Source organism: Gorilla gorilla, chromosome 3 (assembly GCF_029281585.2).
Source record: "Gorilla gorilla gorilla isolate KB3781 chromosome 3, NHGRI_mGorGor1-v2.1_pri, whole genome shotgun sequence".
Taxonomy (NCBI): Eukaryota; Metazoa; Chordata; class Mammalia; order Primates; family Hominidae; genus Gorilla; species Gorilla gorilla.
The window spans coordinates 145,394,687-145,419,586 of NC_073227.2; positions in this window are offsets into that span (position 1 = coordinate 145,394,687).

Below are 24,900 nucleotides of genomic sequence, written 5' to 3' on the forward strand. Positions count from 1 at the left end.
GTGAGTAATATAGTCCTTTGTCTCCATTACAGGACTTTTGTGTTTTTTATGAGCATATATAAAACAGTTCCAGGCTAATTTTCTAACTTAGAAGTAGGGTAAAATCTCAGACGCTGTGTAGATCTAAACAATGACATCACTATCAAAATGTGTGTGTGCATGTGTGTACACACATAATTCTCTATATTTTTATATGTACATACACATACACATATATCCTATATCTACTACTTTTTTTAGTCAACTGTTGTAACATTATGCTAATGGTTACATTAAATTGGTTAAGTACATTAAATTGGTTAAGTACATTAAAATGGTTAAGTAAATTGTGCCATTTACTTAAGCCCTCTGTGCCCCCCACTATACATTGAGAATATCATTGATAGATAACTCATAGGGTTGTTATATGAATTAAATGCTATAGTGAGTGGAGTTTTCTTGGAACAATGTTTGGCACTGAATAGCTTTAATTATTCTTTCTTATCTTTGATTACTATTAATATATTTTATAATTCATTGTTTTGCAAAGACATTTCACTGAAAGTAGGTTTGTGATCTTTCTATAACTATAAACAGAGACTTTGAGTAAAATAAATATCAATTTGTAGAATAACATCTACATTTGTATATAAATATAGGGACTCAATTTTTAAAAGAAAATTTCACATTTTAAGATTACTCAAAAATCATTTTAAAACATTTCAAGTAGGCAGACTGCCTAAAAAACAATACATGACCTCCTTCTATTTCTAAAATTGATCAATTTTGAAGTTACTCAGATATAGTATTTAAAGACTTTCATAATTGTGAAATATATTTAAAAGACAACAGTGGCCCCTAGTGATGCAAAAACTAAAATAACAGGATGGAGACAAACAATCCAAAGAGAAATAAACTTAAATGGTTTACTGACATTTTTAGCTCCATTGATGAGAGATTAATATCGTCTTTCACAGAAAGCACCCCTTTTTCAAAAATGGCTGTACACACTAACACGCATGCTATTTAAGCCAAGCAGAAACTGATACCTTGACTTTTATGGTTTATAAGGAACTGTAGATGCATAGATAGCCAAATCATACATCATCACAAGAATGGTAATTTACTTTTCGAACTTGTTTAATTAGCAATGAATCAGAACTTTCTTATAAATACTACTACAGACAGTCCTCAATTTGTGATAGTTTAATTTACAGTTTTTTGACTTTATGTTGGTGCCAAAGAAATGTACAGTCAGTAGAAGCCATACTTCATTTGAATTTTGAAATTTGATCTTTTCCTGGGTTAGTGATATGCAGTGATACGTTCTTGAGGTGCTGGATCAGATCATCTAACATAAAGCCTATTTTATAATAAAGTGTTGAATATCTTGAAATTTTCTTTCTCATGTGAGTTTGACTGATATGAGAGCTCTTACATTCAGCTATCAGATACGTGAATTCTGACTTCCAAGCACCTAATCTAATTGTATTGTGAATTCTAAACATTATCACAAATTTTGAAACAAGATGAGAATCTGTTGCACCCACAAAATTTAAAAAAAGATAATATAAAACAAAAGAGAAGTCCCAATTTACTTTGAATACTGTGGAAATAATTCTTACATAAGAAAGAAATTGGACTACTTAAAATTTGAAGGAAACTATTTCTAATCCAGTAATGCAAACTGAAATCATTTTCCATCAATGTTTTATTTGATGGAAACAAGTAACGTTTTAATGATGATTCAAGTAACCATCACAAAATGTCGTCACAAGAATTAATACGAATTACTAGATAAATGTATTTAGATAGATGTGATGCTCTCTTTTGAAAAAATGTAAAATCTGAAGAGCAATTCTGAAGAACAATTATCAATGTATGAGCAAGTAAATATCAGTTAACATAGACATTAATGAAGCATAAATTTACATTATGCTCCAAAGACAGTTTGGTAGGCAAGTTAGTAAACAGAAACGCTATATTGCATTTAGAATAAAGTTGAAGAATTTGTCATTTCTGAATTATCAATGATTTTTCACGAATCAGAAAGGATGTCTAGAAATATTTTTCAAATTACATATATATATTTAAAAACTATGCATACAAAGTAAGTGTTCAGTTGTAGTTGGAAGATAAACTCTAAATTCAGATTGCTTAAATTTTGTGTGTTTGTGAGAACGTAAGATTTTATTTTTCTTGAATAAATACTTGTACGGTACTAGGATGTCTGGAAAGCATATTCTTAATTAGAAACTACCAAACTTTTTTCTAAAGTGACTTACCATACTGCTTTCCCATCAACAAGTTAATGAAATGAAATATTGCTATTTCTTTTTTTTTTCTAGCTCATTGAGAAATGTCATTTATTTTGTCATTTACTTTGTTTCTTAATGGCCTGTTTTCTCCCCACTCTGCTTTACTGAGATATGATTGGTATATTAAAAACTGCACATAAATAATGTATATAGTTTGATGAGTTTGGATATATGTATCTGCTAGTGCTGCCATCACCACAATCAAGGAAATAATGGGTATAAAGTTACAACTACACAAGATGAGTAAAATCCAGGTTGCTTGATTTTGAATGCTTGTTCTGCCACTTGGTAATTTTGGTATATTACCACCATTGTCTCAAATTCTTCACCTATAAAACGAGAATACAGATAATAGAGTTTTAGTGAGGATTAAATGGGTTCATAAAAGAATCAGCCTATGTAAATATTAACTATGATCATATTACTATAGAGAAGATTAATGAGAAAGAAAAGCAAAGGGATTACCTCTAACAAAAAAAAAACTCTTACGCAGCAAAAGGAACAGAATAAAGAGACAACTCATATAACAGGAGAAAATACTTGCAAACCATGCATCTGAAAAGAGGTTAATATTTAAAATATATGAGACTTAACTCAATAGCAAGAAAACTAATAAGCTGATTCAAAAATGGGCAAATAACCTGAATAGGCATTTTTCAAAAGAAGATATGTAAATGGCCAGCAAGTATATAAAAAATGTTCATTATCACTAATCATCAGGGCAGTGCAAATTAAAGTCCTAATGAGATATCACCTCATACTTGTTAGGATGGCTGTTATCAAAAAGACAAATGATAACAAGTGTTGGTGAAGATGTGGAGAAAACGGAAACCTTGTGCACTTTTGGTGGGAATGTAAATCAGTACAGTCATTATGAAAACCGTATGAAGGTTCCTCAAAAAACTAAAAATAAAATTACCTTATGATCCAGCAATCCAACTCTGAGTACATATCCAAAACAAAGGAAAGCTGTATGCACCCTCATGTTCATTGCAGCATAAATAGTAAAAATAGCCAAGATATGAAAACCTAAGTGTCCATTAATAGATAAATAAAGAAAATGTGATATGTATAAACAATGGAGTATTATTCAGCCTTTTAGAAAATCCTGTTATTTTCAAGTACATGGATTAATTTGGAGGGCATTATGTTAAGTGTAATAAACCAGGCACAGAAAGAGAAATACCACATGATCTTACTTATATGGGGAATCTAAAAAAAAAAATATTGAACTCATATAAGTAGAGAGTAAAAAGGTGGTTACCAGGGCCTAGGAGAGGGGGTTAGTGAATTGGGAATATATTGGTCAAAGGATATAAAATTTCAGCTAGAAAGGAGAGGTAAGTTTAAGAGACCTATTGTACAGCATGATGACAATAGTTAATAACAATCTACTGTATAGTTGAAAATCACAGAGAGAGTAGATTTTACATGTTCTTACCACATGAAAAAGTATGTGAGTATAATTAATTAGCTTGATTTAGTCATTCCGCAATGTATACATATTTTGAAGCATCCTGTTTTGCACAATAAATATATACAATTTGTATTTGTCAATTTGAAATAAATAAATAAATAAATAGCAAAGGAAACACATCCACAAATTTTAGGTGGAAAATAATTAGACTAAACAGTAGTTAGCCTCATCAATGATTTTTTATTTGTTTTCTCCAAAATGTACTTTTCACTCACTATTCTTTCAAAAATAAATTCAATTTTTATCAATTATTTTTAAGAGTAAAAATAATTTTTTTCTGTAATACTATTTTTAGCTAGACATAAGTTTATATAGCCTAAACTTTTTTTGATAGTTATTATAATAAATATTTATTGGAGATGTTCTATGAGCCAATCAATACTATGCTAGGAGCTAAATAGGTAAATGAAATATTAAATAGAATATGTTTAGTGCATTGGTCTTCATTCACCTGGAATGCCTGAATATACAGACTGCTGACTCTTAGCCCCAGAATTTCTAACATGTCTGTTGGGAAGTTCAAGATTTTCCATTACTAGCAAGTTATGAGGTAATCCTGATTCTGTTGTTCTTGGGAAAACACTTTGAGAACAACTAGTTGAGTACACTAGTGTTGGAGTTTAGCAAGGATGCTATAATACATATTCCAAACCCAGACTTGATGGACAAGTTAGGAAAGGATCCCTAATAGATTAGGACCTGTACACTGAATCTTGAAGAATGGTGAACAAAGCCAAGTAAAGTCAGACAAATTTTACTGTTGCAGGAGATGAACTTTAATAGACCACTAATCCAGATCGAACCAAGTCTTTCACTAAGCTGGGGATTTTATTCACTTAAAAAATAGCATTTACCCTTTTCAGCTTCAATGAAGTTGAAAGAATGCATTATAGACTTAAGTAGAAATCTGACCTCATAAACCTCGACTAAGCTGGGATACTTTGCTCTCAAGGAAAATTTAGTACTCAACTTTTCTTAAGAGTTGTAGTTCCAAAGGGGTTTAAAAAAGGGTTTTAAAAGACACTTAGAAATTCCATCTTTTTTTTTTTTTTTTTTTTTTTTTCTGAGAAGGAGTCTTGCTCTGTGGCCAAGGCTGGAGTGCAGTGGCACAATCTTGGCTCACTGCAACCTCCGCCTCCCAGGTTCAAGCAATTCTCTGCCTCAGCCTCCTGAGTAGCTGGGATTACAGGCACCCACCACCATGCCTGGCTAATTTTTTGTGTTTTTAGTAGAGATGGGGTTTCACCATCTTGGCCAGGATGGTCTTGAACTCCTGACCTCGTGATCCACCTGCCTAGGCCTCCCAAAATGCTGGGATTACAGGCGTGAGTCACCGGGCTGGACTATAATTTGATCTTAAAAGGGGATTTTATGTTTTCAAATAATAATTTACTGTACTTCCTTAAACCAAAACAATATTCAACACAGTATTATTAATAAATTAATTAAATCAACCATTTTCCTATATGTTTCAGCAATATAATACGTAGCCCATGTGCAAATCACTAAGGCAAAATATATAGTGATAACTTTGCAAGATACCTGAGAACTGGAAATCATAAAGAAGAAAAGATTGGCAAAACATATTTTAAAAATTTCTTAAATAAGAATATCTGGAGCAATTTGTATGAAGACCTCCCAACAGGAAGAACAATTACATATTTTTCATGAGATCAGAGGCAGGAAATAATAAAGAAAATGTGCTTCTATTAGAGTACACATGGTGGAGAATTGAGGAAGATAAGTTCAAACACGTCATTAGGAACAGTATCTTTTCTTCTTATCTAACTTCTACTCATCCTTCAAGACCAAATTTAAATCTGACTTCCTCTATGAAGTCTGCAATTATTTAAAACTCAGAGTTAAGGACGTTATAAAATACATACATATAATTCACTCAAGAAGTATTCATTGGGGATTTCTACAGGTAAAGCATGGCTCTGGGTGCTTGGATATACGAATAAACAGAGCAAACAAAATCCCCTCCCTCCCAGAAATTATGTGCTATTTGGTGAGAAAAGTTAACAAACAATAAATATTTTAAAAAGTAAATTAATCTAGGTGTGGTAGCTCATGCATGTAATCCCAATGCTTTGGGAGGCAAAGGTGGGAGGATAACTTGAGGCCATAAGTTTGGAACCAGCCTGAGCAACATATCAAGACCTGTTTCTACAACAAAAATGTAACTTATGTAGTTAGACATTTATAAGTTTAAGAAATAATAAATGTAAAACAAATAGAATAAGTATGGAATATCAAATGTAGAGTGGAATAGGCTAAGGGAAAAGTGTAGACAAACTATCTGGCCGTATTCTGTTTAGTGCTTGAATCTCTGAGGAATTCATCTCAAATATCTTATTTAAAAATGAATGACTAAATGGATATAGTATTATATTCCATTTCTGGAACATGCCTGATTCTGTCCCAGCTTTACTCCTTTAACTGTTCTTTGCTCTAATCTAAATTGTTCTCTCCTCTCATCTAAGTATCTGCCCAATAACATCATCATTTTACTCCATCAAGTTCAAGTTAAGACATGGAGCTTATACTTGTTATAACATGGAGCAAAACCTTTCTCTCTGAACATTTATATTTCATTGTTTGTGGGAATTGTTTTAACACTTTTCCTCATGTATCTTAAATGTAAATGCTTTCAAATGACCCAATTGCATATTATTTATTGTACTTGAGACTTTAATATGCTAAAATCTTGAAGGTGCATATTTGATCACCAAATTTGTGGAAAATGTTTGCTACATAATGTAATTGGTAGAGCCACTTCTCATTTTCAAAGTAATCAACCAAATTAGAGTTACATTCTGTAAAAGGAAAATAGATTCTTTTTTTTCTTCAATTAGGAGATATTTTAACAGGCCCCCCCCCCCCCATCTGCACAGCATTCTCATTTACTTCAACTTTCTCAAATAGGAAATAGAAACCTATTTCTATTTTGCCACCTAAGTGAAATATATTTCTGCCTCACTCAATATTCTTTGGTTATGTCTCCATAAACACTCCCTCAAGAAAAAAATATACCCTTTTGTTTGTTTTTTGATGTCTGAGGAAATGTACCCTGGTAAGAGTCTAGATCAATGAATGGTATGTGTTTATTATGCAGAAAGGAAGATCTACTTTCATGAAAGGGATAATGAGAGAAAAAAAAGCAAAGTATAGGCAAGTTCTTTTAAATAAATACATTTTAAGGAGGACAGATAGAAATTGAAAAAACACTTACTTGCTCAAGTACTCTTTATAATATCTTTGTGTAGCACTAAAGGTACCACCTTGCAAAGAGCACTGATTTATGGCATTCCTAATAAATGACAATATAATTTGTAATCCAGAACATGCCTGAGAAAGAGTCAGAATTAATTATACTAGGAGAACTGGTGTAAGCCAGGACTACCTCCTGCAAACTAGGGCATATGGTCACCCTGTGTATCTATGTACACTCTCTTTAATGGTAGCTCTATAAATGATATATTTTATCTCTACAACTAAATTGTAAATTGCTGAGGACAATATATTCTTTGTATTTTTAAATATAATATACAATATATTATTATATAATATTACATAAATATTATAATATATAATAAAATATTGTACCTAATAGTTGCAAGGTGGTAGCTTTATAACATACTAACCCTTCCAGATAATATGAGGCCTAACCATATTTAAAATATCTAAAAAGATGCACAAAGACCTAAAGGAGGGAATGTCAGATGCCATAGCCATGTACATAATCAGGGCAACATTCTTGTTCCTAAAATGATAAGAAATGTCTCTTCTGATGTGATTTATAAAATGTTATTAAGTTTGTGTGATACCCATCTTAAATCATTAAGTCCCTATAGGTTCCCTGAGATAATGCAATGTAGCATACAGTAGTAAATAGGAATATTTAATGGTCAGTAATGTCCATAGCAGTTCCATGTGTTAAAAGTGCTGGAAACACAATAAGAGACGTTATACAAACAAAAGAGGTTATAGTGATAATCATTCACTATAGCAAATTGTCATTGTTGGGCACAGATAAGTTATAGAACTATGTCAGCTCACCAAAAGCCAGCTCACTTAATGGCTATTCCACCACATAATCTATTTGCCAACTTTCAAAAATCTTTTAATTACTTGGTTTTAAAGAACATGTTTTAAATGTTGTATATGTGAACATATTTTAATGGATATATCATTTGTCTTTGATCATATTTTTCAATGCTTTGAGCCTCCTATTCAAGGAAATTGGAACAGAGAGAAGCCTACATATTCATAGGAATATATTCTTTTTGTAAATTATATCATAGTTATTTAAGTATGTTTATAAGATTACTTTATAACCAATAATTATTTTAAGCAAGACATACTAATGAAGTATTAATCATTTTTATACACTTTATGCATGTAATTCATAATCAATAATTTATAATCAAGTAAAGAAGAATATATTCTTGAATTTACTCTTATATGATAAAATGTTGCTTATAAAGAACTCATATATATTTAAAAATATATTCAGGAAGACTGGATTAATGAGAATTCTTTATATTTGGGGATTATGTTTTACTTTTATGTTTACGTATGTATATTTATAAGGATATACTTTAAAGAAAAATATATCATAAAAAGGATATGTTTATGACCATTTTCTTGAAATGTATTCTTGTAAATACATTATTGAGCATACTCTGGGACATTTTTCAAAACCAGGGCCGTGAATGTCAACTCAAAAATGCTATTCCAAACTGTAATTTTTGAGGATTTAAAAAAATATATTGTATAGGAAATCTTCATGATCAATAAAATATTCTTCAGTTAATGTTTTTGTCCCTCAGTCTCTACCTCTCTCTGCTCCATAGTCTCCATTATCTCCTATTCCCCGACCAACAGTAGTTGTAGAGATATGGGACACAGGCAGATTGAATATATTTTTCCTATTGACATATTTTTAAAACATGTTCTTTAAGGACATATTATTCTTAAATGAAGCATGGTTAAGAGTATGAAGAATATTATGGAATATGAAGGTATCTTATAAATACATTCTCTTCTTGAACAATAATATAATAATGAATTACGTATTTATAAAAGCATCATATTTAATTTTCTAGGGTTCAGTCTTGCATTTTCAGTCTCTAAATTTCTTCTCTTTGTTCTCAGTTTTCTGTTGCAGCATTAAAGAACTGGGGCAGAGGAAAATATTTCATCAAATGCTGATAGAAAAATAAAATGGAAATATTCAAAGGAATTAAATAATTAGAGGATTCAAAAATTAGAGGATTCAACTAAATAATTAGAGACTTTGGTAAAGTGGTCATTGATTAATTTGATTTGGGGGACTTGGTTATTTGCATTATAGTATGTGTTCAACTAGATTAATTCAACACTACCAGAGGTAGCCTTGATAACCTCATTTAGTTCTAGGGTCCAATTCTTAGTTTCACAAAAATGACTTCCCAAAAAGAAAGGAGAAGCCCAAGAAGTGAGTTTTAACAATGGCCCAGAAGAGTCCGTATGTCAAAAGGAACTTGCATTTACTCTTACAGATTCTGTCCAACACTAAGAGTCTCTGATTCTATCACAATTTTCTTATTTTCTATCAATCACACATTTTTATTTTTAAATGATCCAAAAATTGCCCATTTATTTGATTAATATAAGCCTTCCTTTTATTAATATAAAGGCATTATATTACACATGTATAATGTGTATATTACACGTATTACTCATGGTCAATATTAAAGAAGAAATATTCTCGACATGTCAAAAATATTTCTTGACTAAAACTGAAATCTTCCAAGTGTTAGAATGGCTCTGAACAAACTGTGCTAGATAAAAACAAAACTAAATTTTCAGCATGAATTGTTTATAAATCTGAATTTAAAAATGGTTAAATAGGGTAATAAGTGTACTAAATACCCAAGATTAATATCTGCTAATTAACATCTACCAATCTTTTTACTTGGGAATCTGAGATGCTTGCATTTTTCTTGATTTTTATGCAGTGATTAGTCTAAGGCTTTCTAAAAGATTTATACAAATTCACTTGAAATATGTCTGAAATTTAAAAAGTTATCAAAAGAATGTCCTCAAAAAAACAGTAGAGACTATATTCTTTCTTTTCACTGAGCAAGTCTAGTGCTGTCATCGCAAATGATTATTCTCTTTGCTAAAAGATACTCTTGAGACTACTATTGCTGGTTTACAATTTCATCATGTGTTAACCTTTCTAAAAGAACTGGAGGAAGAATTTTCTCTTTAGAGAAAAAAAACAAACACACACATACTTCATATTACAACCATGCCCTGATTTGACTCATTCTTTTTTAAAAATGTGTCGTCTAGAAGCCTGAGCAGGCAAAATGTAGGCATTATTCATAAACAGTTGTCTCATACATTTTTATAACCTTTTGTTCTAATCTCCAGAAACTCATTTCTTTTAATACTTAAATGAAACGATTAACACTCATTTTAAAAAAAAACTTATTGGCTTGTAAATTCTTATCTATTAAAAAGATGATCTGATATTTTACACAACAGTATTATGAGAAAAAAAGAATAAATATTTTATATCTATTTTTAAGTCCATAATTTAGACATGTGCTACTAATATACAAGCTGCAACTAGTTTTTCCACAGAATAAAAAGAAAATCAACACATACTTCTTGATTGACCTGAAGAAAGAGAGTTTTTATTAAAGTATTTTATCAAAATATTATTGCTGTTAAGTCTTTGCTACAGTATTAAAACCATACTTCTTAAAACTCTAGGGAAATATAATGCAGAAGGGCTTTAGTATATTTCATAGCAGAAGTTGAGTTTGTCTTTAGAGTTGTAGCTACAGTTATTATTTGCATAGTATGTTCTGGTTTGAGGTTTTCCGTTTTTACTTCTAATATTTTATCCTTTGCTGTAGGTCAGCTTGATTTCTAGGCAGTTGCTCTGATTTTCTGGTATTTAACAGATATAAAATATCTTGTTATCTCTTCAAATTCATGAATTCCAACATTTGTCTACATAATTGTTTGAGCATCTTTATTACGTAAAATACATTTCACTTGGCATAGTAGTCTGATAACAGAAGTTTGGCAGATATAAACACTATCCCTAAGGAACATATTCATCTGGAGGAAAAAGAAACATACATAAATAAATTTAGTTCTATAAAAAGCAGAAATTAGTAAATGCCAAAATGGAGGTATTGATAAAATGTGTGAGAGTCTGGAGAAAGGACAGATAGATCCCAGCTGAAAGAAAAAAGAAGAGATATATGAGAGCCATGGTATTTCAGCCTAGCCCGAAAGAATGGTGATATTTGCACAAATGTAATTGCAGAGAAGGGAACCAAGGTGGAGGTAACAATGTCACCAACAGCAAAGACAAAGCTAAACATGGAAAAGAGAAGAGAACTACATCCTTCGAGTACATTGTGGCAAATGTTTCACATTCACCATTAGCTTGAAATAATAGCTTCAATTCTAGTGCCCTCAGCAACATAAAGAGGAGTTCAAGCCTTAGTCAAGAGCTTGATGTATTCCTGGAAAGAAGCCTTTGTCGATTGACTGCCCCTACAGGCACTATGACTAAACTATAACTATCTGCCTTGGGACCATCAAGACCAATATCTTTTTTTTTTTTTTTTATACTTTAAGTTTTAGGGCACATGTGCACAATGTGCAGGTTAGTTACATATGTATACGTGTGCCATGCTGGTGTGCTGCACCCATTAACTCGTCATTTAGCATTAGGTATATCTCCTAATGTTATCCCTCCCCCCTTCCCCCACCCCACAACAGTCCCCAGAGTGTGATGTTCCCCTTCCTGTGTCCATGTGTTCTCATTGTTCAATTCCCACCTATGAGTGAGAATATGCGGTGTTTGGTTTTTTGTTCTTGCGATAGTTTACTGAGAATGATGATTTCCAATTTCATCCATGTCCCTACAAAGGACATGAACTCAACATTTTTTATGGCTGCATAGTATTCCATGGTGTATATGTGCCACAGTTTCTGAATCCAGTCTATCATTGTTGGACATTTGGGTTGGTTCCAAGTCTTTGCTATTGTGAATAGTGCGGCAATAAACATACGTGTGCATGTGTCTTTATAGCAGCATGATTTATAGTCCTTTGGGTATATACCCAGTAATGGGATGGCTGGGTCAAATGGTATTTCTAGTTCTAGATCCCTGAGGAATCGCCACACTGACTTCCACAAGGGTTGAACTAGTTTACAGTCCCACCAACAGTGTAAAAGTGTTCCTATTTCTCCACATCCTCTCCAGTACCTGTTGTTTCCTGACTTTTTAATGATTGCCATTCTAACTGGTGTGAGATGGCATCTCATTGTGGTTTTGATTTGCATTTCTCTGATGGCCAGTGATGGTGAGCATTTTTTCATGTGTTTTTGGCTGCATGAATGTCTTCTTTTGAGAAGTGTCTGTTCATGTCCTTCGCCCACTTTTTGATGGGGTTGTTTGTTTTTATTCTTGTAAATTTGTTTGAGTTCATTGTAGATTCTGGATATTAGCCCTTTGTCAGATGAGTAGGTTGCGAAAATTTTATCCCATTCTGTAGGTTGCCTGTTCACTCTGATGGTAGTTTCTTTTGCTGTGCAGAAGCTCTTCAGTTTAGTTAGATCCCATTTGTCAATTCTGGCTTTTGTTGCCATTGCTTTTGGTGTTTTAGACATAAAGTCCTTGCCCATGCCTATGTCCTGAATGGTAATGCCTAGGTTTTCTTCTAGGGTTTGTATGGTTTTAGGTCTAACGTATAAGTCTTTAATCCATCTTGAATTAATTTTTGTATAAGGTGTAAGGAAGGGATCCAGTTTCTGCTTTCTACATATGGCTAGCCAGTTTTCCCAGCACCATTTATTAAATAGGGAATCCTTTCCCCATTTCTTGTTTTTCTCAGGTTTGTCAAAGATCAGATAGTTGTAGATATGCGGCGTTATTTCTGAGGGCTCTGTTCTGTTCCATTGATCTATATCTCTGTTTTGGTACCAGTACCATGCTGTTTTGGTTACTGTAGCCTTGTAGTATAGTTTGAAGTCAGGTAGTGTGATGCCTCCAGCTTTGTTCTTTTGGCTTAGGATTGACTTGGTGATGCAGGCTCTTTTTTGGTTCCATATGAACTTTAAAGTAGTTTTTTCCAATTCTGTGAAGAAAGTCATTGGTAGCTTGATGGGGATGGCACTGAATGTATAAATTACTTTGGGCAGTATGGCCATTTTCACGATATTGATTCTTGCTACCCATGAGCATGGAATGTTCTTCCCTTTGTTTATATCCTCTTTTATTTCATTGAGCAGTGGTTTGTAGTTGTCCTTGAAGAGGTCCTTCACATCCCTTGTAAGTTGGATTCCTAGGTATTTTATTCTCTTTGAAGCAATTGTGAATGGGAGTTCACTCATGATTTGGCTCTCTGTTTTTCTGTTATTGGTGTATCAGAATGCTTGTGATTTTTGTACATTGATTTTGTATCCTGAGACTTTGCTGAAGTTGCTTATCAGCTTAAGGAGATTTTGGGCTAAGACAATGGGGTTTTCTAGGTATACAATCATGTCATCTGCAAACAGGGACAATTTGACTTCCTCTTTTCCTAATTGAATACCCTGTATTTCCTTCTCCTGCCTAATTGCCCTGGCCAGAACTTCCAACACTATGTTGAATAGGAGTGGTGAGAGAGGGCATCCCTGTCTTGTGCCAGTTTTCAAAGGGAATGCTTCCAGTTTTTGCCCATTCAGTATGATATTGGCTGTGGGTTTGTCATAGATAGCTCTTATTATTTTGAGATATGTCCCATCGATACCTAATTTATTGAGAGTTTTTAGCATGAAGGGCTGTTGAATTTTGTCAAAGGCCTTTTCTGTATCTATTGAGATAATCATGTGGTTTTTGTCTTTGGTTGTGTTTATATGCTGGATTACATTTATTGATTTGCGTATATTGAACCAGCCTTGCATCCCAGGGATGAAGCTCACTTGATCATGGTGGATAAGCTTTTTGATGTGCTGCTGGATTCGGTTTGCCAGTATTTTATTGAGGATTTTTGCATCGATGTTCCTCAAGGATATTGGTCTAAAATTCTCTTTTTTGGTTGTGTCTCTGCCCGGCTTTGGTATCAGGATGATGCTGGCCTCATAAAATGAGTTAGGGAGGATTCCCTCTTTTTCCATTGATTGGAATAGTTTCAGAAGGAATGGTACCAGTTCCTCCTTTTACCTCTGGCAGAATTCGGCTGTGAATCCATCTGGTCCTGGACTCTTTTTGGTTGGTAAGCTATTGATTATTGCCACAATTTCAGAGTCTGTTATTGGTCTATTCAGAGATTCAACTTCTTCCTAGTTTAGTCTTGAGAGGGTGTATGTGTCGAGGAATTTATCCATTTCTTCTAGATTTTCTAGTTTATTTGCATAGAGGTGTTTGTAGTATTCTCTGATGGTAGTTTGAATTTCTGTGGGATCGATTGTGATATCCCCTTTATCATTTTTTATTGCATCTATTTGATTCTTCTCTGTTTTCTTCTTTATTAGTCTTGCTAGCGGTCTATCAATTTTGTTGATCCTTTCAAAAAACCAGCTCCTGGATTCATTAATTTTTTGAAGGGTTTTTTTGTGTCTCTATTTCCTTCAGTTCTGCTCTGATTTTAGTTATTTCTTGCCTTCTGCTAGCTTTTGAATGTGTTTGCTCTTGCTTTTCTAGTTATTTTAATTGTGATGTTAGGGTGTCAGTTTTGGATCTTTCCTGCTTTCTCTTCTGGGCATTTAGTGCTATAAATTTCCCTCTACACACTGCTTTGAATGTGTCCCAGAGATTCTGGTATGTTGTGTCTTTGTTCTCACTGGTTTCAAAGAACAGTGGGGTTTGTTAACCCCACTGGAGCTTTCACTCTACAATATTTCACTGTTTCTCATCTTTATTATGTTCTTATTTATACCTTTACCCAGTTCAAGTCTCATGATCAAGCATTGCAATCACTGTCTTGCATATACCCCAAATTATTCCATCTTAATATTCTATTTACTTCATGCTTAAATAAATCTATGCTGTATGTGATAAAGGAAAAGTAAACTCACACTCAAACAGACATACACACACACACACACACACTCCCATGTTGACTACTCCCACTTCAAATTTTACTATTTGCTATAAGACTTTACAAGGAAGTATTATTAGAAGTAATACAGGATAAGAGATATAATTGATTGTGTGGAAGAGACCATACATTCTACATATTTCCCTAATAATGTGATAATCAGATTGTTTTTCTAAAGCACTCACTCTCCTTCTTTCCTACTATCTCCTTATTTCTCACTTTTACTTTAATGATATTGTTTTGTGTTTTCTTGAAATGATCTGAAGCCTCAGAAGAGAACTATTACTATCAAATCTCTTCACCCACCTACATGTAGCCCCATATACTTGCCATCTCTTCTGTTGCTATATATGAAGTACTGATGTTCCAATTTACAGCAAAGCCTCTTCATGTGCACTCCGTCCCACCAAGTTTCACCAGTCAAGGGAGCTGACATTCTCTTGTATTAGCTTGAAATAATAGTTTCAATTCTAGTGCCCACAGCAACACAAAGAGGAATTCAAGTCTTAGTCAAATTGCCAAACTTTCTTGTACATCATCAAGATTTCCTTCTCTCCTGAATGTCTCCATAACATGTTATAACTTATTATATCTTTGAAAGAAGAAAACAAAACAAGACAAAAACAAATCCTGCAGACACTACTTTCCTTTTCATCTGCCACTTCAATTCTCTCATTCTTTTTAATGAAATTCTTGGAAACTAGTGTCTGTGTTTACTGCTTCTAATTCTTCACCTCCCTATCTTTCTTCAAACACATGAGTCAGGCTTTTACCACCACCCCTTTTCTGAAACAACTGTTTTTAAAGTCGTAAGTGACGCCACATTGCCAATCCAGTGGTCAGTCTTTGGTCCCCATCTTACCTGATCTATCAGGAGTATTTTACATAATTGATTATGCTTTTATTCTGTGAAACCCTTTCTTCTTTTGGTGTCCAGATTATAAGACCCGCATGGATTTCCTTTTATCTCACTGACTGTGCTTATTCTCTTATTCGCTAAATAACTTACCTCCTTAGCCTCTTTATGTTGAAATGGGCCATGCTTTAGTCTTAGGCCTCTTCTCTCTTCTATCTTCACTTAATCCCTTGGCGATTTCATCCTTTCTGTATATGCCAGTGACTCCAAAATCTATGTCTTCTGCATAAACATATACCCCAAACACCAGAACCATATGTCCAACTGCTTACTTAAGATCTTTACTTGGATATCTAATAGGAATCTCAAATATAACATGTCAAAATGTTAGCCACTGATTTTTCTCACCTCCAAAAGATACTCATAAATCCAGGCTTTTCCATTCCATTTCAAATAAACTCACTCATTTGTATTGCTCAGCCAAAATGTTAGAGTCACATTTGATTCCTCTCTTTGTCTTTCTCTCATTCAACAAATAATTGTACTGTGTGCCTGTTAAAGTGCTATGTACTCTTCCATGTGCTGAAGCTACAACAGTAAACAGATAAAGGATTCTGGGCTCACAGAGCATACATATTAGTGAGAGAAGTCATATAATAAACATGTAAACTATATAGTACCTTATAATATTATAAGTGGCATGGAGAAAAATAAAGCAGAAGTACTGTAAGTGTAGTTTGGAATTTTTAACTAGGATTCCATGGAAAACTTCACCAAGAATATTACCACTGAGCAAAAAATGGAAAACTGTGAGAGATTGAGGCATGTGACTATCTAGGAGAGAAACATTATAGTCAGAGGACAAAGCAAGTGAGAACTTCTGAGTTAAGAGCAGGCCAGAGCAGCAGGCAGGCCAGTGTGCCAGAGCAGTGGGAGTGCTAGGGAATGAGGATAGTAAAGTAGATGAGAGCTAGGTCATGTGGAGAGTTACAGGTCCTTGGAAAGACTTCGGTTTTTATAGAATGAGGTACAAAGCCACTGGAGTGTCTTGAGTAGAAGCAATACATGATTTCACTTCTATTTTACCAGAATTCCTTTGTATCTTTTTTTTTTTTTTTTAAAAAAAAAACCTGTATGACAGCAATGGTGAAACCAGAATTTCATAGATACTGCAATATCCTAAATGTCATATAGTTTACCTTACTCCATTCTAATAACTACTGTTTAGAAGGGGCATTATTTTCCGGATATTTTGTTGAAGGAATGCTCAACATTTTAATAAAGGATAAGTCACAGGCACTTGCTAACTGTAAGGGTCACCAGTCTGAATTACCTAATATAGCCAAGCCCATGCAAATAAAGTGAATACCAATTCTGCTAGGCTGCAAAGGAATATGTAGAATGTATGCTCTCTTCCACGAAATCAATTGGCTCTCTTATTCTGTATTACTTCTAAAAATATTTCCTTGTAAGGCCTTATAACAAATAGTGAACCTCAGACCATTGCATAAAATTGAACTTTCAAAACAGTTTTATAATCTCTAGAAGTTTGAGTATATCAAGATCTTCTCATTACTATGTATGCTAATAAACTAACTTAACTCATAACACAGTGGCAGGACATCTGGCAAATCATTAATGTTTAAAATGTATCAGGCATTTAACAGAATTTGAATCCTATAATAAATGACTATTTCATTTTATTAATTTATTATGCTATATTCTATACATATAATAGATGATATGTTAGAGATTTTTAACATATTATACTATACATCGTGATTTTAGAGAAGGAAGATTAATTCTTTACAGGGTACAATTTTCTTGATGAAACTATCTCCATTTTTAGCTAAAGGAACTGATCTTGATTGTCAGGAAAAATAGATTAGTACTCTGTGCACATTTTAGATGCTTTGTTTGCAATCTTAATTAATTTAGTTATTTCATTTTTCTACCAAAATGCTAATTCACATTGGTGAATTTCTTGCCTAATCAGAGACTTTGAAGCAACACCATATTCTTGGTGAAAAACTGTCTACAACTAGCCCTATTACTACAAGCCAAACATATGAGGTCAGAGTTTATGATACATCCAGTAAGTCCTACTATATTTTTCAACTTTTCTGATATATCAATATGTTTAAATGTGACTGCATTATATAGTAGTTTTCTGTGCATATATACTTCTGTACTTTTCTCCATGCTTAAACTGCAAATAAAGATACACAGGTAAATTTTTGTAGAAAAATGTGATTATACTGTTCATGCTACTTTAAAAAAAATTTTAATTACATAGTTTATCACAGTCATTTTTCCAGGTCAATACTACTACATTAATATTTTAAATAGAAGCATAACATTTTCTATGGCTTCCATCCAGATTATTTATTGGTTGTTTTTAAAGAAATTTTAAACCAATTAAAGGTCCATAAAAACCTTGTTTACAGTTCTAAAATTAATGTTTTTCTGAATTCATTTGGTGGAAAACCTGATCTGAAGCAATATAAAGCTATTTATAATCTTTATTTAACCTAATTAGTTTGAATATTTAAACATTTAATGCAGAAATATTAATGTGTTAAACTAAAAGGTGCTGCTTCAGAAAACTGAATATTATTAATATATTAACTATGTTTTATATTATTGTTATAAAATCCTAAAACATTAGAATTCTTAAATATATCTGATCATAAGCGTTTTAGTAAATGGTTTGTAGAATTGTATAAAGATTGCTGCAATAGGCAGAGTGTGGTGGCTCACGCCTGTAATCCCAGCACCTTGAGAGGCCAAGGTGGGTGGATCATGAGGTCAGGAGATGGAGACCATCCTGGCTAACACGGTGAAACCCCGTCACTACTAAAAATACAAAAAATTAGCCGGGCATGGTGGCACGCACCTTTAGTCCCAGGTATTTGAGAGGCTGAGGCAGGAAAATCACTTGAACCCAGGAGGCAGAGGTGGCAGTGAGCTGAGATCTCATTACTGTACTCCAGCCTGGGCTACAGAGCAGCAAGACTCTGTCTCAAAAAAAAAAAAAAAAAAAGATTACTGCAATAAAATAAAAAAAAAAGATACAACTGCTGCTGTACCAATACTTATAGACTGAGACTTTCATTTTTATAAATTAGGGTTTCTGAAAGTGAAATCCTTCTATCATAGAACATGCACTTTTTCAGTTTCTTAAATATCCTACATTGTTTTTCGGAAATGTAATTAATACTTCTATTAAAATGTGTTAATATTTCTATTTCTCATGTATTTCTCCAAACTTTTAAAGATATTATAATAATTGCACACTCTTCCCAGCCTCTGTATCTATCATTCTATTCTCTATCTCCATGAGATCTAGTTTTTAATGTTCTTATATAAGCTATCATATGGTTTTTGTCATTCTGTGCCTGAGTTATTTCACTTAATATATTGAATTCCAGTTCCATACATGTTGCTGCAAATGACAAGATTTCATTTTTTTAAAATGACTGAATTATCTTTGAACTTCCTGTATCTACAGGTAACTATATTTCTTGCAAGACTTGGAAATTTTGCAACTATTGTTTTGTTAAATAGGTTTTCTATGTCTTTGCCCATCTCTCCTCCTTCTGGACCATACAAAATATAACGACTTAATCCTTTTGTTTTGAGACAGAGTCTCACTCTGTCACCCAGGCTGGAGTGCAGGGGTGTGATCTTGGTCCACTGTGATCTCTGCCTCCCAGGTTCCCAAGTATCTGAGATTTTCTTCTTTTTTTTTGTTTTTCTGTCTGGTGGGTTATTTCAAAAGACCTGTCTTCGAGTGCAGAAAAGTTTTCTTCTGCTTGATCTGGTCTATTATTGAAACTCTTGGTTGTATTTTTAATTTTATTTATTCACTTTTTTTCAGTCTAGGATTTCTGTTTGGTTCCTTTTAATACTATCTACTTCTTGGTTAAGTTTCTCACTCAGATCATGAATTGTTTTTCTGATATTTTTGTATTGTTTATCTGTGTTCTCTTCTATCTCACTGAGTTTCTTTGATATCATTATTTTGAATATGTTTCAGGTATTTCATAAATTTCCTTTTATTTGGGATCTGTTACCAGAATTATTGTGTTTCTTTGGGGGTGCCGTGCTTCTCTGCTTTTTCATATTTCTCGTGTCCTTACATCAAAAGCCTTGCATCTGGTGTAACAGGCATTTCTACTTTTATAGATTGGCTTTTGTAGGGAAAGACTGTTTCCTAAAGATGTACCTATAGTGTTGATTGTGTGGAGTACTTTGGCTTTAATTCTGGATGAGCCCCGCGGTTTAATCTCGGTATGATTTCTTTGGCTGTAACCAGTGTCAATGGTGTCTGTGAGTTCCTTGGTGACTTAGGCAGCAATTGTTATTGCAGGCTGTGGTGAGGCTTTGCTGGGAACAGAGACACCAGGTGGACTTCTCAGGCACCTCCTGAGGTGCCAGTGGCGAGCAGGACAAGCCTGTCTTCAAGCACCTAGATGGTGTGTGCTGGCACCAGTAGTACTGGCAAAGTGGATTAATGCCCAGATTTCTGGATGACACAAATGGGTGTTGGCAGCAGTGGTGGTGGATGAGGAACAACTGTCTTCAGGCCCCTGGATGGTGCACATAGACACCAGTGGAGGTGGGTGGGGCAGATCTATTCCCAGGCCCACAGATAACATCCACAGGTGCTGGCAATGGCGGCAGCAGCAGGTGGGGAAACCCTTTTGGTTGCTCAGGTGGTATGCACAGGCAACGGCGGTGGTGGGCAGGATGTGTCAATCCCCAGGCCTCCAGACCATGTGCACCAGGGCCAGTGGTGACTAAGGCAGGATTGTCCTCCAAAAGGTTACTTTTACAACATTAATTATGATACGAAGAACCTTGTTCTAATCATTTTCAACATTGATTATACTGGAATATCCTATAGGAATTTTATACTCCATTTTTTTCTCACAGTCTGCCTTCTAAAAATGCCCATGTTAAATCTTAGGTATGTACCCGAGGAGCTAGCAATGCCTGCCAGTTAATGGACTCACTAAAGATTTGATAAATTCATGAATAAAAAATAATAGTGTTTTAAATTTCTGTAAGACATTTTTACAATCATTTTCTGAGATTAAAACACAATCACAATAACTCTGATAACAATAGGAAAGTTTCAAATAAGTTAAGCAGCTTGAAAAAAATAACACTCAAATGTGGCAGAATTTGGAATAAAATAAAGTTTTCTTGTTTCAAAGCTATGCTCTTAACTATTTCATCATTTATATTAGAACATGAATGTTAACAGATAACCCCTTCATTTATTCATTTAGAAAGCATATCTTGATTTTTTGTTGCTTGTTAGCTTAAATACAATGTAAAAATCTAAAACCATGCTGAAACACTACATAGACTGATGAATTAGAATGTGAAACATTGACTTGAAATTATTACACATAATAGATAAATACCAAATGCATGTACATACATGAGCATGAACTCTAAATTCCGTCTTTCTTGACTTATAGCCATTTTCACAGGAAATCAAAGGCAATGACAGATCCCCTTGAGCCAGAAGTTGACGTCTTTGGTTTTAGTCTCCCATGTAGTATTTAATGATAATGTGGACAAAAATAGATGGATGTGATTTTTCAAAGAGAACTTATTTCACTGTACACAGTAGGATAATGCAAAGAACTACTGCTTTATTTTCATGACTAGTACATATGAATCATAATCAGTTCTTTGAATTCCTTCAAAGAGGCTGAAATAAATCCAAGGATGCAAACTTCCCTTATTTCACAATATTCGTGATAGATGTGTGACCAGCAGACACCCTTGTGCTTGTTTCTACATGTGGGAAGACTGCAGCACATCCATTAGCCAGTCGTTTCTTCTTGCTACTTCCATATATTGGCAGAACAGAATATTCCCACGCTGGTTTTCTTCAGATGACCCGGTAAATCTTTCAGCTCATCTTTAAAGCTCCCTCCACACCACCTGGGTGTATAGAATGCTTGCTTGTGGTGCGTACATGTCAGGATTTGATCAAGAAGCTGAATGTGGCTCTGTGCCTGGTTTGCATCACAGAGTCACAAAAAAGGTTGCATAAAATCACCCATCTGCAGACTGTTTACTTGCCTGAAGTGTCATGCCACTTCCGAGATTCCGGGGTTCCAGAGAGCTCCATGGCATTTTGAACTGACTTCCTCTCTGCTTCATCCAAGACAGCATTTTTTTGTGCATTTTTTACATATATTTTAACACACTTTTTAAAAGGCAGGAAATTATAAATATCTATAATCTCTTCTGCAAATCTAACATTAACTAATTTGGAGATAAAACCTAGCCTGGCCAGACATGAGACTTTACAAAATCTCTATTTATTTTATTTGGTGTGACTATGCATTCAGGTCCCTGTGCAAATATTAATGTTTGATTAGGCTGTGCCACCCAAGACATAGTTGGAAATGCTATAATAACATGCAGCACACGCATCATATTATCATTCAAAAAACCCTGAATTTCAAAACATCTAGTCCCAAGGGTCTCTGGTAAGGTCATGTAAACCTATAAATATATCCTGAGTTGTATCTTTATGTACTGACGTGGAAAATTACTGCTATATTAGATTTTTAAAAGTTTTTTAAAAGTATGACATAATTCCATTTAAAATTAATACATATATGAGTTTGTGTGCCTAGGGTGTGTGTTTACATGTAAGTATCAATGTAGAGATAACTAGAAATATGTGCTATTTTCTTGTATATTCGATTTTACTTTTTTATGCAAATCAGCATCTTCATATGTAAATATATATAAACTTTTCTTGAGAATTTGTAGTAGGTAGGGAGGACACAGCGGGAGGAGGTAGTTACATAACATTCTTTTTTTTTTTTCTTTCTTTCTTTCTTTTTTTTTGAAACAGGATCTCACTCTGTCACCCAGGCTGCAGTGCAGTGGCATGATAATGGATCACTGAAGCTTCAATTTCCCAGGCTCAAGCAATCTTCCCTCCTCAGCCTCACAAGCAGCTGGGACTAGAGGTGAGCACCACCACATCTGGCTACAAAACATTTTTGTATTTTTACATTCTTTTACTACAAATATGATTATGTCTAATTCTGCTACTTCCAGTGAAAAAAGGCAAGGCCTTTGTCTCTCCAGCGTGCCTGACCTGGGCTGCCTTCTCAACTGCTTTGTCCCCTTGGCTCCAGGAGGCCCCAGATGGTTAAGAATAACAAACGATGATGAAAAGAGACTCCATTCAGTAAATGTTGTTGGGATAACTGACTAGCCATATGCAGAAGATTGACACTTGACCCATTTCTTTCACCATATACAAAAATTAATTCAAGATGGATTAAATACTTAAACGATAGACCTAAAACTCTAAGAACCCTGGAAGAAAACCTGGGAAATATCATTCTGGACATTGGCCTTAGCTAAGAATTTATGACTAAGCCCCCAAAAGCAATTGCAACAAAAACAAAAATTAACCAGTCAGACCTAATTAAACTAAAGGGCTTCTGCACAGAAAAATAAACTACCAACAGAGTAAACAGATAACCTACAGAAAGGAAAAAAATACTCCCAAACTTTGCTTCTGACAAAGGTCTAGTATCTAGAATCTATAAGGTACTTAAGCACTTCAATAAGCAAAAGACAAATAATCCCATTAAAAATGTGGACAAATTATATTAACAGACATTTCTCAAAAGAAGACATACATGTGGCTAAGAAATATATGAAAAAATGCTTATCATCACTAGTTGATATGATTTGGCTCTGTTTCCCCAACCAAATATCATGTGGAATTATAGATCCCAATGTTGGCAGAGGGACCTGGTGGGAGGTCAGCAAGGGCAGATTTTCCCTTGCTGTTCTTGTGATAGTTATCACAAGATCTGGTTGTTTAAAAGTATGTAGCCCTTTCCCCTTTGCTGTCTCTTTCCTGCTCTGCCATGGTAAGACGTGCTTGCTTCCCTTTCACCTTCCACCATGATTAAAAGTTTCCTGAGGTCTCCTGTACAGCCTGTGGAACTGTAAGTCAATTAAACCTCTTTTCTTCATAAATTACCCAGTCTCAGGTAGTGCTTTATAGCAGTGTGAGAACAGACTAATACACTAATCATCAAAACCACAACAAGATAACATCTCGCACCAGTCAGAATGGCCATTATTAAAAGATCAAAAAATAACAGATGCTGGTAAGGTAGTAGAGCAAAGAGAACACTTATACACTGCTGGTGGGGATATAAATTAGTTTCCCACCATGAAAAGCAGTGTGAAGATTTCCCAAAGAGCTTAAAACACGACTATTTAACCCAGAAATTTCACTATTGGTTACACAACCAAAGGAGAATAAATTGTTCTACCAAAAAAATACATGCATTTCTATGTTCATTGCAACACTATTCACAATAGCAAAGACATAGAATTAACCAAGATGTACGTCCATGCTGGACTCAATAAAGAAAATATGGTACATATACACCATAGAATACTATGCAGCCATAAAAAAGTAATGAAATCATGTCCTTTGCAGCAATAGGGATACAGCTAGAGGCCATTATTCTAAGGTAACTAAAGCAGGAACAGAAAACCAAATATCACATTTTCACTTATAAAAGGGAACTAAACATTTAATACACATGGACACAAAGGTGGGAAAAATAGACACTGGGGACTGCTTGAGAAAGGAGGGTAAGAGTGGGGCATGAGTTGGAAGGCTATTAGGTACTATGCTCACTACCTTGGTAATGAGACTATTTATACATCAAGCCTTAGTGACAGGCAATTTATCCATGTAAGAAACTTGCAAACATACCCCCGAACCTAAAATAAAATTAGAAAAGAAAAATATAAATAAATAAAAATTTAAAAGTTAAAATAAATTGTTAAAAAATTATTAAGCATTTACTATAAGGCACACATTAGAATAATCATTTGCAATGATATATGTATTTAATAGAAATGCAATCCCCTGAATTTAATTTAATACACTTTTTCTTTCTGAATTTTTTAAAGGTGATCAAAAAGCATAGGACTTAACACACATGGTAGAAATTTCCATTTTTACTGCTTAACATTATAAAATTGATTATTTTAAGCTATACTAAAAAGATTCTATTTTAAATGTAACCAATTTTCTTTAGTTTATTTAGTACAAAATATGCATAAATAAATATAATATGTAGCAAT